Source organism: Enhydra lutris, unplaced genomic scaffold (genome assembly GCF_002288905.1).
Source record: "Enhydra lutris kenyoni isolate GAN:26980312 unplaced genomic scaffold, ASM228890v2 scaffoldscaffold7, whole genome shotgun sequence".
In the NCBI taxonomy this organism is placed as follows: Eukaryota; Metazoa; Chordata; class Mammalia; order Carnivora; family Mustelidae; genus Enhydra; species Enhydra lutris.
This window is the reverse complement of record NW_019154091.1, coordinates 36431013-36447802: the sequence shown is the minus strand read 5'-3', so window position 1 is coordinate 36447802 and position 16790 is coordinate 36431013.

The following is a 16790-nucleotide window of genomic DNA, read 5'->3' as shown; positions in this document are numbered from 1 at the left end:
GGGACACTTTACCCCCCTGCCCTTAGCGCCTGTTTGGTGTTCTGGTGGACAGCCATGGACCAGAGAGAATGTCCATATCCCATGGTCCTGATTCCGGGCAGAGCTTCTTCCCAGGCCTGGGGACCAGGCCAGTCCCTGCTAGACACAGCAGATAAAATTCTGTTCAGGACTCGGCATCCTGGTATGGCCTGGCCTAACAAAGATGGGGGCAGGGCTCTGCCCCTAGGGTTAAGTCTCGCTCTATCCTGTTCTCTGGGATTTCCTTGGGGTGATTAGATTTCAAAGCTGAGGACAGCCCACAGTGAGATTTGTCCAGTTGGAGCCGTCTTTACGTATGTTCATATTGTTAAAACAAGACAGTAACTGCAGAAATCAGTCTTAGGTCAAGGACATTTTTTTTTCCCCAGTGGACTATTTTAATCTCTGAGATTTTTTTAGAAGTTTCGCCACCGGGTAATAATAAAAAACACATGACTTTGAAAGACATGTTGCCAGTTTCTTAACATACTGAATACGCTTGGGGTGCCTGGGTAGCTCAGGTCATGATCCCAGGGTCCGGGATCCAGTCCTGCATTTGGCTCCCTGCTCAGTAGAGAGCCTGCTTCTTCCTCGTCCTCTTCCCCTAGCCCTGGCTCATGCTCTTTCTTGCTTGAGCTCTCTCAAATAAATAGAAAAAATCATAAGAAAGAAAGAAGAAAAGAAAAGAAGAGAAGAGAAGAGAAAAGAAAGAGAAGAGAAGAGAAGAGAAGGAAAAGAAAAGAAAAGAAAAGAAAAGAAAAGAAAAGGCTGGCAAAATACACTTACCCTATGGTCTAGCAATGTTGCTCCTTGGCATTTACACAAATTAGTTGATTTGAAAACTGAGGTCCTGGGACATTGAGAAACCTGCCCAAGCCTGTTTGTAGTAGCTATATTCATAAGTGCCAAAGTTTGGAAGCAGTCAAGATGCCTGTTAATGGATAGATGGGTAAACACAGTATGGAACAAATTTAGACTGAAAAAAGAACTCCTGTAACAGATAAAATTAAAAGGGTAACACATAATAAAGAAATGAAAAATGAGCTGGCAGCTCTTAGCACAGAAAAGGAAGGTGGAAAAATACCTCTGATATTCTTATCAGAAAGATAAGAATGCCCACTGATATCTGATAAAAGAAAACTGTTAGAAATATCATGATATAATAGTGACTCTGCAAACCAAGTCAACACAATTAGAAAGGGGTTAAACCAGAAAGGGAGACAAACCATAAGAGACTCTTAATCTCAGGAAACAAACTGTAGGCTGCTGGAAGGGAGCGGGGTGGTAGGGATGGGGTGGCTGGGTGATGGACATTGGGGAGGGTATGTGGTATGGTGAGGAAAAAATAAAAAAAATAATTTTATAAAAGTGATTCTTAAGAAAGAAAAGAGTTCTGACATGCATAAAATCAATATTCCTAAAGAATAGCCCACAGTAGAAAACAGCTAAGCATTAACAGAAAAAAACTTTCCTGAAATAAGAAGACAACTAAATCTGAGCATTGAATAAATAAATAAAGCACATCTTGGTAAAGTTTCTTATTTTTCAAAATAAAAATAAAGTATGTTGCTTACAATGGGGCATGCCAACCCCACCGTAGACTTTGTCACAGTCACATCAAGGGCTGGAATTGATAATGTCAACACTGAGAAAAATACTGAGTGAGGCAAGTTCTTATATCCATTCAGTTCTCATGCAAATTAAAACCAAACAACATTAGGAACTTATTGAATACAACATACACAATATATATCTTTCTAAAAATAAACTACTTGATGAATAAATAGATCCAGCCAACTAATGGATAGTTTAAAATAAGGATCTCAGAAAAGATAAAGACATCGTATGAAACGAATGGAACTATAGATTCTTCACTAGGACTAATGATTTTTTTTAATATGAAGTTTAAACTAAGTGCTTCTTAACTATGATTAAACTGTGTATGATAAAATAATAAGGATAGTCAGAAGAAAGGCAGGTGAATCACTGAACTCTACCTCTGAAACTAATAATACACTCTATGTTAATTAATTGAATTTAAATTTTAAAAAAGGAAAAAAACAAACAAAAATAAAGACTTCCTTGTACAAACCTTTTACAACTGTCTTTGTATTTAGATTTTGTCTGAAAGCCATTTCTCACAAAAAGAAAAAGTAAAAAGAAGAAAAAAAGAAAGATCACCCCTGAAAGGATCTTTCACCAGCCTGGAAGGATCTCTCCACCCTTTCCACATGAACAACTACTTGATTGGTAAATGAGCACGTGGACAAAATCCTGATTGGGTGACAGGCGAATGGAGAGGTAATATTAAAATGGCCGCCTACAAGACTATAAAAACCCCTAGACTTAAGACACTCTGGTTGGATCACCTCCCTCTTCTGGGAGCTTTGTATAAATCGTGCTTTCCAGCCCACCACTTCTTCTGGTCTACTTCTTTCTTTGAAACAGCGTGACTAAAAACCATGTGCACTAAAAGAAAAGAAATCCTACAACAGTAGAAACAAAGGCTAAACCACAATCGAAACTTTCATTACCAAAAAAAAAAAAAAAAATAGTAAATATAAGAAATGTAAATGTAACTATATTCTTCCTCTGGCAAAGGTAGAAACTCATTTGATAGACTTTTGATCAGCCAACAAATATGAAATTGAGAAAATTTAAATTGGAAAAGTTACAAAGTGACATCAACATCATAGCAACATAAAATTCCCTCATTTTGTCCTCTCTTAACATTTAAAACATGGCATCTATCCACAAACAAAAGTGTCGCTTTGGAAGTTTGTGTTTTCCAGCACCATACACCAAGGGACTCAGGAGAAGTCTCACTCACCTAGGAATTGGGCAATGGGCAGACAGACCCCATCTGGCTGTGGAACCAGAAGGATCCTGTTCACTGAATCCAATCCCTTTTGACCACAGTGCCTGGAAAACGCTGACTTGGGCAGATACTCACAGACACAAGAGTCTTTATAGAAGTTCCCGTTTCTAGGGGCGCCTGGGTGGCTCAGATCATGATCTCAGGGTCCTGGAATCGAGCCACGCATTGGGCTCTCTGCTCAGCGAGGAGCCTATTCCCCTCTCACTCTCTGCCTGCCTCTCTGCCTCCTTGTGATCTGTTTGTCCAATAAATAAATAAACTCTTAAAAAAAAAAAAAAGTAGTTCCGGTTCCTAGAGAAAAAAAAAAAAAAAGACAAGGAACACCAGTCCTACTAACTGCCTTCTAGACTCCAGTAGGAAGTCTGGCCAAGAGTCGCTGAGAAAACTTCACCTGAGGATCCACCCCAATAGGTGCCTAGGCACCCCCAAAGCCCTTAGCACCAACCCCACACCTCCCCCAACTTTGTAGCTGGCTCTTTATGTGCACTTCTTGGGAGGGCAGCAAGAGGAAACTACATTAGACAAGGTATGTGCAGAAAACAAGCTAGGCTTTGAGGCAAGAGAGGAAACATAATCTTCAACTCTAGCACCACCCTCAGGAATAAAAAGGGAGGTTACCAAAGCCAACAGGCTCTGTTGGAAGGTGGAGAAAAATATACAAGCTTAAGAATTATGCCAAAATAGGGAACAAGAAGCATGGAGCAAGTATATCCTACAAGGCCAGAGAAAGCCTCAAAATATGAGCAGGAGCAACAGAAAGTACCTCTCACTTGAAGGCAGCTAGTAAAGATTGAAGGAGATGACTGCTACTTCAAGTGTGAAAACAGTAATGCAAACCTCCAATTAATCAGATTCCAAAAACTTTACTTCTGTAACATGATGGTGTATTAATCACTGAACCATATTACAAATGTTAAAGAAAAAGAGTATTAAAATCAATTATTGCTACTATAATTACTTAAATACAAAATGTGTAAAGAGGGAAATTTCAATATTAAAAACATAAAAGGAAAGCTAAAGGGGTAGAGTTTTTGTATATTGTCTAAGTTAAGTCACTATCAGTATAAAATGCACTCATATCTATAAGATCTTTTGTGTGAAACCATAGTAGATTCACACACACACACACACACACACACACACACACACACACACAAAACAACAACAAAGATAAGGAAATCAGATCATGCCACCACAGAAAATCACCAATTCACGAAGGTAGGCAGCAGATAAGGACAAAAAGTACAACTGAACTACAAAATAGTCAGAAAGCATTAATAAGATGGCATTATGAAGTCTTTACATATCAATAATTACTCTAAAAGCAAATGGAGGTAGGCAGCAGATAAGGACAAAAAGTACAACTGAACTACAAAATAGTCAGAAAGCATTAATAAGATGGCATTATGAAGTCTTTACATATCAATAATTACTCTAAAAGCAAATGGAGTTAATTATGCAATGAAAAGTCACAGAGAGGCCAAATGGAAAAAAGAAAAGAGGAAGAAGAGGAAGAAGGAGGAGGAGGAGGAGAAAGAAGAAAGAAGAAGGGGGGAAGAAGGAGGGGAAGGAAGAGGAGGGAGTGAGGGGGAGGAAGGGGGGAGAAGGAGAAGGGAGAAGAAGAGGAGGAAGGGGAGAGGAGGGATGAGAAAAGAGGTAGGGGGAGAAAGGGGAGGAGGAAGAAGAAGATCCAACTATATGTTGCCTATAAGAGACTCACTTCAGCTTTTGATGACACAAAAAAAAATAATAAAAGACTATTATAAACAATTATATGTTAGCAAACTGGATAACCTAATAGAAATGGATAAATTCCATTCTACTAGGAATTAATCATAAAAAATTAGACTATCTGAACAGACCAATAGCAAGTGAAGATATCATATCAGTAATCAAAAACCCACACAAGAACACAGGAAAGCACAGGACCAGATGATTGCACTGGTGAATTCTACCAAATATTAAAGAAGAATTAGTACCAATCTTTCTCAAACTTTTCTTAAAAATCGGACAGGAGAGATACTTTCAAAATCACTTTATGAGTCCAGCATTATCCTGATGAAAATTGATCAATATCCCTGGTGAATATAGAAACAAATGTTCTCAACAAAATACTTAGCAAAATGAGATCAACAGCACATGAAAAGGATCAGACAGCAAGATCAAGTGGGATTTATTCCTGAGATGCAAGGATGGTCTAACATAAGCAAATCAATAAATGTGAAATACTATGTTAATAGAATTAAATTTAAAAATTATAGGATCATCTCAATAGATCCAGAAAAACACTTGACAAATTACAACATCCTTCCATAATAAAAACTCTCAACACAGTTATAGAAAGAAGATATCTCAATATAATAAATGCCATATACAACAAGCCCACAGCTAATGCCATAGTCTATGGTGAAAGGTTGAAAGCCTTTCCTTTAACATCAGAAACAATACAAGGGTGTCATTCTCACTATTCTCACTCAATGTAGTACTGAAAGTACTAGCTGGAGCAATCAGGTAAGATAAAGAAATAGGGCACCTGAGTGGCTTAGTTGGTTAAATGTCTGCCTTTGGCTCAGGTCATGATTTCAGGATCCTGGGATTGAGCCCCAGATCAGGCTCCCTGCTCAGCAGGCAGTCTTCTCCCTTTCCCTCTGCCCCTCCCCGCCCTGGTTCGGGCTTTCTCTCTCTCTCTCAAATAAATAGATAAAATCTTAAAAAAGAAAAGAAATAGAAAGTATCCACATCTGAAAGGAAAAAGTATAACTGTCTTTACTTGCAGATCATGTGATCTTATATATAGAAAATCCTGAAGACTCAACCAAAAAAACTGTTGGAACTAATCAACATATTCAATAAAGTCATAGTATATAAAATTAACATATAGAAATTAGTTGTATTTCTATACACTAACAATGAAATAACTGAAAAACTAATCAAGAATACAATCCCATGCATAATAACATTAAAAACATAAAATACTTAAGAATAAATTTAACCAGGGCACCTGGGTGGCTCGTTTGGTTGGGCAACTGCCTTCAGCTCCAGTCATGATTCCGGAGTCCCAGGATCCAGTCCCACATGGGGCTCCCATCTCTACGGGGAGTCTGCTTCTCCCTCTGACCTTCTTGCCTCTCATGCTCTCTCTCACTATTTCTCTCTCTCAAATAAATAAATAAAATCCTTTAAAAAAAAGAAGAAGAAATTTAATCAAAAAGTAAAAGACCTCTACAAATTTAAAGAAATAAATTGAAGAAGACACAAATGGAAAGATATCCTGTGTTCACAGACTGAAAGAATTAATATTGTTAAAATGTCCATATTACTCAAAGCCATCTATAGATCTGATGTTATCCCTATTAAAATTCCAATGGTAACTTTTCAAAGAAATAGAAAAAAATCCTAGAGTATGTATGCATAGGCAAATAGTCAAAATAATCCTCAGAGGGAATAAAACTTATTTAAAAGTATACTATAAAGTGATAAAGATCAAAGTGATATGGCACAAGCATAAAATGCACATATAGACCAATCAAACAGAATTGAAAGCCCAGAAATAACTCCCCAATAATGTCTACTAATACTTGACAAAGTATCCAAAAAGATGTAATGGGGTAAGGGTAGTCTGTTCAATTAATGATGTAGAGAAAACTGGATATCCACATGCAGGAAATAAAATTAGACCCTTATGCCACTCAAAAATTAAGTAAAAATTGATAAAATCTTCAACATAAAATCCGAAACCATAAAACACCTAGAAGAGAACATAGGAAAGAATCTCTTTGACATTGGTCTTCAAAATAGTATTTTGGATATAACACCAAAAACACAAGCAACAAAAGCAAAATCAACAAGACTGCATCAGATTAAAAGTTCTTGTACAGCAAAAGAAACAATCAACAAAATGAAATGCAATCTATAGAAGTAGAGAAAATATTTGCAAACCATCCGATAAATGGTTAATATTTAAAATATATTTTAAAAACTCAACTCAATAAAAAAAAAGAAAGAAAATGTGCAGAGGATCTGAATAGAATTTTCTTCCAACAAGACATGCAGATGGCCAACAGTAAGTGAAAGATGTTCAATGTCACTAATCATTAGAGTAATGCAAATGAAAACCATAACAAGATATCATCTTAAACCTGTTGGAATGGTAATCATCAAGAAGTCAAGCCATAACAGGGGTGCCTGGGTGACTCAGTTGGTTAAGCGTCTGACTCTTGATCTCAGCTCAGGTCTTGATCTCAAGGTTGTGAGCTCAAGTACCGCACTGTGACTTTTAAAAAGGGGCTTAATTTAAAAAATAAATAAATAACAAGTGTTAGTGAAGATGTAGAGAAAAGAGAACACTTGTGCCTTGTTGGTGAAAATGTAAATTAGTGGATCAGCCACTATGGAACACAATATGGAGATTTCTCAAAAAACCAAAGTTGGAACTACCATATGATCCAGGAATCCCATTTTGGGGTATGCTTCCAAGGAAAAGAAATCATTATCTTAAAGGAATATCTGCACCCCCATGTTTAATGCAGCATTATTCACAATAGTTAAGACATAGAAACAAATTAACAATCCATCAACAGATGAATTTACAAAAAAATGTGAGATAGATATTATAAATGTGATATAGATAGGTAGACATATAATGGAATATTATTCAGCCATCAAAAAAGATGGAAATCCTGCCATTTGTGACAACATGAATGAAACCTAAAGACATTATGCAAAGGAATTAAGTTAGACAGTGAACGACAAATACTGTAGCATTTTACTTATATGTAGAATCCAAAAAACTGAACTGACAGAAACAGATTGGTGGTTGCCAGAGGAAGAACATGTGGGACGGGAGAAGTGCGTGAAGGAGGTCAAAAGGTACAAACAAACAGTTGTAAAGTAATGTACATCCTGGTGACTATAATTAATAATGCTATATTTTATATTTGATAGTTGCTAAGTGAGTAGATCTTATAAAAGATCTCTTAAAATATGTACTCACAGGAAAAAAATTGTAACTATGTGAAGTGACACATATTAACTAAATTCATTGTAATCATTTCAAAATATATGCATTTATGTAATCTTTATGTGTACACCTTAAAGTAATACAATGTTATATATCAATTATATCTCAATAAAACTGAGGGGGAAAAGACAAGATATTGTACCCCCCATGTTTATTGCAGCATTATTCACAATAGCCAAGATATGAAAATAACCTAAATGTCCATCAACAGATGAGTGGATAAAAAAGATGTGGTAAATATTTAGGATGGAATTTATTAACCAGCCATGAGAAAGAAAGAAATCCTGCCATTTGCAACAACATGGATGGACCTTATGGTAAGATAAATCAGACAAAAAGACAAATACTGTATGATAGTACCTCTGTGTAGAATCCAAAGTTAAACCTGTAGAAACAGAGAATAGAATAGTGGTTGTCAAGGGCTGGGGTTCAGAAAATCAGGCAGATGTATGTCAAAGAGTACAAGCCTGCAGTTAGAGAATGAATAAATTATGAAGATCTAATGCACAGCGCAGTGATTATATAGTTAGCAGTGCTGTTTTATACACTCTAAAGTTAGGAGATTAGATCTTTAAATTCTCACCACATAAAAGCAATGATAGTCATATATTATGGTGGAAATGTTAACTAATGCTAAGAGGGTGATCATATTGAAATATATAAATGTACCAAATCAACATATTTTATACTTTAAACTTACACAATGTTATATTTTGATCTTATCTCAATTAAAAACAAAACAAAACAAAATAAAACAGAGGGGCACCTGGGTGGCTCAATTGGTTAAGTGTCTGCCTTCAGCTCAGGTCATGATCCCGGAGTCCCAGAATCGAGCCCCACATCAGACTCCCTGCTCAGCTGGGAGTCTGCTTATCCCTCTGCCCCTCAGCCTGCTCGTTTTTTCTCTCTCTTTCTCAAATAAATAAATAAAATCTTTTTTAAAAAAACCTGAAACAAAAAATCTTCACTTCCTGGACTGCCTGGGTAATTCAGTTAAGCTTCTGGCTCTTGACTTCAGCACAGATCATGATCTCAGGGTCATGAGATTGAGCCCCATGGCAGGCCTCTGCTCAGCAGGGAGTCTGCTTGCAATTCTCTTCCCCTCCCTCAACCCACCCCCCACGCTGGAATGGGTTCATGTGCTCTATCTCATAAATAAATAAATAAATACATACATACATACATACGAACATAAATAAATAATCTTTTTTTTAAAGTCTTTATTCTGGATATTTAAATTTGCATTGAGTATAAACTACTCTTAAAAAAATTTTTTTCCAACAAAGAAAAATGTAAAAATAAAAAATATTTCCAGTTTGCTGGCTATAAAAAAGCAGGTGGTAGGAAGATTTAACCCATTCATTGATCTCCAATATAAAGGTTATAAATTGGAAGAGCTTGAGTCAAGTGGTAACATCCTTTAACTGTTTGAGTACAAACAAAATAACTATTACATATTAATCTGGGTTAAATGGGTTCATTCCTTTAATATATTAAGAGTTTTAAGTATTCATTAAGATAGCCTCTAATGATTCAATATAAAAATAGTGAAATGACAAAAACAGAAAATTTACAAAAGGATCTACAAATGGCTCCAAAGCACTGAGCAGATTCTCAACTCACTCAGAGCAAAAGCAATGTAAATTTTTAACCAGGATAAACAGATGATAGATAGATAGATAGATGATAGATAAACTTTTACCACTAAAGACTTTAATAAGATTATAAAACTTCCAAATTTCCAAAAGAAGTGTGTGCACTTATGGACTATGCAGAAAAGGAAAACATAGATCATATACAAAAGGTAATTATAACACATATGCACAAACACATGCACAAAATAAGGAGATAAAATTTGGGGCAATCTGCTATAGCAACAAAAATACATTGCCACTTGTATAAAATAAAAATTGCTGATTATGAAATGCATGTAAGCAAAATGACTAAAGATATTGCAAGTTAAAATATGGCCCAGTACATATTTTGGACTTGTAGCTAAGAAATTAAATAAATAAGTGATTCAATAAAATAATCCCTTACATATATAACATGTATTAATACTTGTGCCCAGACTTCCTTTGCATCAAGTTAAAAAATAAACAAAATTTACAGATCCCACCAAGGCCATTTTTTTTCTTTCCTTTCTCCCAAAGTTAAAATCTAATCTGAGGTTGGTGTAATTTGCATGCATGCTTTTTTTTCTTTTTTTTAAACAACTTTATTGAGATATAATTCACATACCATACAATTTACCCACTTAAAATATACAATTCAATGATTTTTACTCTCTTCAGTTATTTGCAACTGTCACCATAGTTAATTTTAGAACATTTTCAAGTCAAAACCAACACCATATCCTTAGCTATGCCCCATCCCCCATGCCTCCAACCCTCCAGGTCTAAGCAAACACTAATCTTTCTGTCTTTACAGATTTTCCTCTCTCGGACATTTCATATAAAATGTCCTCATATAAAATGTAGTATTTTGTGATTGGCTTCTTCACTTAGCTTATGTTTTCAAGGTTCATCAATTGTGTAACAAGTAGGTCTTCTTTCTTTTTATGGCTAAACAATATTCTATTGAATGGATATGGCACATTTTGTTTATCCATTAATCCATTGATGGATATTGGGGCTGTTGCCATCTTTTGCTTATTATGAATAGTGCTACTATGAACAGGTTTTGTAAAGACACATGTTCTTATTTCTCTTGGGTAGATATCTAAGAATTGAATTACTGAGTCATACAGTTACTCTATGCCTAATTGTTTCAGGAACCGCCATACTGTTTTCCAAACTGGTTGACCATTTGACATTCCAATCAGCAGTGTGTAAGGGTTCCAGTTTTCCCATATCCTTAACAACACTTTTTATTATCTGACTTTTTGATTCTAGCCATTTTAACAGAGATGAAATGGTATCTCAGTGTCGTTTTTATCTGCATTTCTCTATTGACTAATGATGTTGAACTTCCCCAATGAAGACATACAAATGGCTATCAGACACATGAAAAAATGTTCATCATCACTAGCCATCAGGGAGATCCAAATTAAAACCACATTGAGATAACACCTTACACCAGTTGGAATGGCCAAAATTAGCAAGACAGGAAACAACATGTATTGGAGAGGATGTGGAGAAAGGGGAACCCTCTTACACTGTTGGTGGGAATGCAAGTTGGTGCAGCCACTTTGGAGAACAGTGTGGAGATTCCTCAAGAATTAAAAATAGAGCTTGCCTATGACCCTGCCATTGCACTACTGGGTATTTACCCCAAAGATACAGATGTAGTGAAAAGAAGGACCATCTGTACCCCAATGTTTATAGCAGCAATGGCCACGGTCGCCAAACTGTGGAAAGAACCAAGATGCCCTTCAAAGGACAAATGGATAAGGAAGATGTGGTCCATATACACTATGGAGTATTATGCCTCCATCAGAAAGGATGAATACCCAACTTTTGTAGCAACATGGACGGGACTGGAAGAGATTATGCTGAGTGAAATAAGTCAAGCAGAGAGAGTCAATTATCATATGGTTTCACTTATTTGTGGAACATAACAAATAGCATGGAGGACAAGGGGAGATGGAGAGGAGAAGGGAGTTGAGGGAAATTGGAAGGGGAGGTGAACCATGAGAGACTATGGACTCTGAAAAACAATCTGAGGGTTTTGAAGGGGCGGGGGGTGGGAGGTTGGGGGATCCAGGTGGTGGGTATTGTAGAGGGCATGGATTGCATGGAGCACTGGGTGTGGTGCAAAAATAATGAATACTGTTACACTGAAAAAATTTAAAAATTTTTAAAAAAGAGGCAGATATCCCAATTTAAAAGTGGGCCAAAGATTTGAATAGACATTTCTCCAAGTAAGATATACAAATGTCCAATAAACACAGGAAGAGATGCATACATGCTTTTTATGAATTTACCATAAATATGTATTGATAAATAACATAAACTATTGTTTTTCTTGTTGTATGGTGTTCAAAACCCAAGCGTCTTTTGTTTTAAGCCTTTTTTTTTTCCCGCTTCAGATAAGTTCTCTTACCTTTGCCACCATGCCCACACCACAACCACCCACACATCAGTTGAGAATTTACCCAACCGCTTTTACTTTTTTCGGAAAACCTAAATTGTACTTTACATTGGTTGTTGCTAATTTAGTGTTGTGTATTTGTATTTTGTATTTAAATTTTACTACATAACTCTCCCAACAAATAACATGAAGTATAACACAGTAGATGCTTCATAAATATGGACCAAATGACTGTTGAAATAATCACATGACAAGGGCATCATATCACTTCATGAAATAAAGTCTGAGAATTTGATTTTTAGCAGCTGCCTTATATCCCATGTACCTCCTCTATATTTGATAATACAAACATGATAGAAGAACTGTGCTACACTAAAAATAACCACAGTTCTCGTTATATAAACAGGTGTTGGTTTTTTGTTTTTTGCTTCTTTCTTTCTTTCCTTCTTTAAGTAGGCTCCACACTCAGCATAGGGACCAGCACAGGGCTTGAACTCCCAACCATGAGATTAAGACCTGAACTGAGCTCAAAAGTTGGATGCTGAACCAATAGAGCCATCCAGGCACCCCTATAAATGTGGGTTCTAACTATATTCATCTTCATTTTAGTGGTTGGACTTCAGGCAAATGCTAATAGGGCTAGTGCTGCTGACTACCATCTGACCATAGCTATAAAAATGGAAATGTTTCTAGGACAGTATTTGTGGTAAGTATTTCCTGTGCATAGCCAACTGACCTATTTTGTCTGCAGTGGAAACTTCTAAACCTTAAACATGAAACATTTCTGTGCAGTATCTTTCTCATCATAATGTTGAAAATGTTCTCAATATTGGCATAATCCATTATGAAACAAGCTATAGAAAGCGCATTAACTATTTGAAAAGTTTGTATTTTGTCTTGGATTAAACAGTGGGTTCGGTTGGTGTGTAGATATCTTTAAGTTTTTTTAAAGATTTTATTTATTTATAAGAGAGAAACAGAGAACACAAGCAGGGGGGAGTGGCAGGCAGAGGGAGAAGCAGGCTCCCCACTAACAAGGAGCCTGATGTGGGACTCCACCCCAGGACCACGGGATCATGACCTGAACCAAAGGCAGAAGTTTAACCAACTAAGCCACCCAGGCATCCCATAAATACCTTTAGCTTTTGCAGTATGATCAGCTTATATTAATAATTCCAAGTTCAGTTATAGAATGCTAAGCCATCTTTTGCAGCCAAATATAGCCATTAGCCCAGTTTAAAAGTGGAAAATTCGTTAGAATATGTTCTAGACTGAATTATAGTCCCCCAAGCCCCCCACCAAAAAAATCATATACTAAAATCCTAGCCTTAGCACCTCAGTAAGTGACTGTACTAGAAGGAAAGGGTATTTAAAATGAGGCTGTTAGGGTGAGCCCTTATCCGATACAACTAGTGTCCTTATTATTTATAATATCTTATATTTGAAGAGATTAGGGTACAGTTGCAGAGAGGTCGTGGGAAGATACAGAGAAAAGACAGCCATTTAAAATCAAAACACAGAGCCAGCCCTAGAAGAAATGAACCCTGCTGACATCTTGATCCTGGACTTCCAACTGCTAGAACTATGAGGAAATAAGTCATCTGTTGTTTCTGCCACCCAGTCTGTGGAACCTTGTTCTGGCCACCCTAGCAAACCAACACAGGCAGTGTTCCACATTGACTCCCCTGGGAGTCAAGCCCCAGACTGGTGTCCTTGCTCAGGGGCAATCTGCTTCTCCCTCTCCCTCTGCCCCTGCTCGTATGCTCTCTCTCTCACTCAATCTCTCAGATGAATAAAGTCTTTTAAAAAGAGCATTTTTATTTATTCATTTTTTCATTTCTTTGTTTTGTTTCTTAAATTCCACATATGAGTGAAATCATGTGGTATTGGTCTTTCTCTGTGACTTATTTCACTTAGCATAGTACCCTCTGGTCCATCCATGTTATTTAAATGACAAGATCTCATTTTTCTTATGGCTCTGTATCTCTCTCTCTCTCTCTCTTTCTCTCTCTCTCTATATATATATAATATTTACACATGTATATGTGTGTGTGTGTGTATGTGTGTATTTATTTATGTCTCTCACACCTTCTTTAGCTGAATCCATCTACTCATGGTTACTTGAGTCACTTTCATGTCTTCCATACTCTTTTCCACAGTGGCTACATCAATTTTCATTCCCACCAACAGCTTATGAGGGTTTTTTCCTCCACATCCTCACCAGCACTTATTATTTCTTGTCTTTTGAATTCTAGCCATTCGGACAGGTGTCAGCATAACATATCTTCTCTATCCATTCATCTGTCAAGGGTTATATGGATTGTTTTCAATTCTTGGCTATTGTGAATAGTGCTGTTATGAGCATGATTATGCAAATATCTCTTTAGGACTCTTTTTCTCTCAATTATTTTCAATTCTTTAGAATATATACCCAGAAATGGGATTAATATATATTATGGGAGTTTTATTTAAAAATTTAAGGAACCTCTATATTATTTTCCATAGCAGTTGCAGCGGGATTTTACAATCCCACCAACAATATACAAGGGTTTGCATTTCCCCACATCCTTGTCAGCACCTGTATTTGTTTTTGTAATAACCATACTAACTGTGTGAAGTGATACTTCATACCAATTAGCATGCTTTTCATTTGTTCAGATGATTAGTGATGTTGATCATCTTTTTATATGCTTGTTGGCCATATCTTTATCATTTTAGAGATATATCTATTCAAGTTCTTTGCTCATTTTTTGGGACCCTGAGATCATGACCTGAGCCAAAGGCAGAGGCTTAACCCACAGAGCCCCCCGGGCCCCCCTAAAATTTTATTAACATATAATGTACTTTTTGTTTCAGAGGTACAAGTCTGTGAATCATCAGTCTTACACAATTCATAGCACTATAGCACAAACCCTCCCCAGTGTCCATAACCCAGCTACCCTATCTTTCCCTTCCTACCCCCTAGCAACCTTCAGTTTGTTTCCTGAGATTAAGAGTCTCTTATGGTTTATCTCCCTCCCTGGCCCCATCTTGTTTCATTTTTTTCCCTCCCTTCCCTCCACGACCCCCTGCCCTACTTCTCAAATTCCTCATATCAGAGAGATCATATGATAATTGTCTTTCTCTGATTTACTTGCTTCACTTAGCATAATACCCTCTAGTTCCATCTATGTTGTTGCAAATGGCAAGATTTGGGGGGGGGTTGATAGTTGCATAGTATTCCATTGTATATATATACCACATCTTTTATCCATTCATCTGTTGATGAACATCTAGGTTCTTTTCATAGTTTGGCTATTGTGGACGTTGCTGCTATAAACATTCAGGTGCACATGCCCCTTCAGATCACTACATTTGTACCTTTAGAGTAAATACCCAGTAGTACGATTGCTGGCTTGTGGGGTACCTGTATTTGCAGCTTTTTGAGGATCCTCCATACTGTTTTCCAGAGTTTCTGCACTAGCTTGTATTCCCACCAACAGTGTAGGAGGATTCCCCTTTCTCCGCATCCTCACCAACATCTGTCTTTTCCTGACTTGTTAATTTTAACCATTCTGGCTGGTGTGAGGTAGTGTCTCACTGTGGTTTTGATTTGTATTTCCCTGATACTGAGTGATGAGCATTTTTTTCATGTGTCCGTTGGCCATTTGGATGTCTTCTTTGCAGCAATGTCTGCTCATATCTTCTGCCCATTTCTTAATTAGATTATTTGTTCTTTGGGGTGTAAGTTTGATAAGTTCTTTATAGATTTTGTATACTACCTCTTTATCTAATATGCCATTTGCAAATATCTTCTCCCATTCTGTCAGTTGTCTTTTGGTTTTGTTGACTGTTTCCTTTGCTGTGCAAAACTTTTGATCTTGATGAAGTCCCAATAGTTCAATTTTGCCCTTGCTTCCCTTGCTTTTGGCGATGTTTCTAGGAAGAAGTTGCTGCAGCTGAGGTCGAAGAGATTGTTGCCTGTGTTCTCCTCAAGGATTTTGATGGATTCCTGTCTCACACTGAGGTCTTTCATCCATTTGGAGTCAATTTTTGTGTGTGGTGTAAGGAAATGGTCCAGTTTCATTCTTCTGCATGCGGCTGTCCAATTTTCCCATTACCATTTGTTGAAGAGACTGTCTTTTTTCCATTGGACATTCTTTCCTGCTTTGCCAAAGATTAGTTGATCATAGAGTTGAGAGTCCATTTCTAGGCTCTCTCTTCTGTTCCACTGATATATGTGTCTGGTTTTGTGCCAGTACCATACTGTCTTGATGATGACAGCTTTGTAATAGAGCTTGAAGTCTAGAATTGGGGCAGGGGGACAGTTTCTCTGTGCCTCCTGGATTTTGATGCTTGTTCCCTTCACCAAATTAGAGAAATTCTCTGCTATAATTTGCCCTAATATACCTTCTTCTCCCCCTTTCTTCTTCTTCTGGGATCCCAAATATTCTAATATTGTTTCATCTTAAGGTATCACTTATCTCTCAAATTTATCTCTCGCTTATCTCCCTTTTTCTCAGCTTCTTTCTTCTCCATCATTTGCTCTTCTATATCACTAATTCTCTCTTCTGCCTCATTTATCCTAGCAGTTAGAACCTCCATTTTTTATTGCACTTCATTAATAGCTTTTTTGTTTTCGACTTGGTTAGATTTTACTTCTTTTATTTCTCCAGAAAGGGATTTTATTTCTCCAGAAAAGGATCATCTAGTATCTTCCATGCTTTTTTCAAGCCCAGCTTGCACCTTGATAATTGTCATTCTGAACTCTAGTTCTGACATCTTACTAATGTCCATATTGATTAGGTCCCTAGCTGTCAGTACTACCTCTTGTTCTTTTTTTTTTTTTTTTTTTTTTTTTTT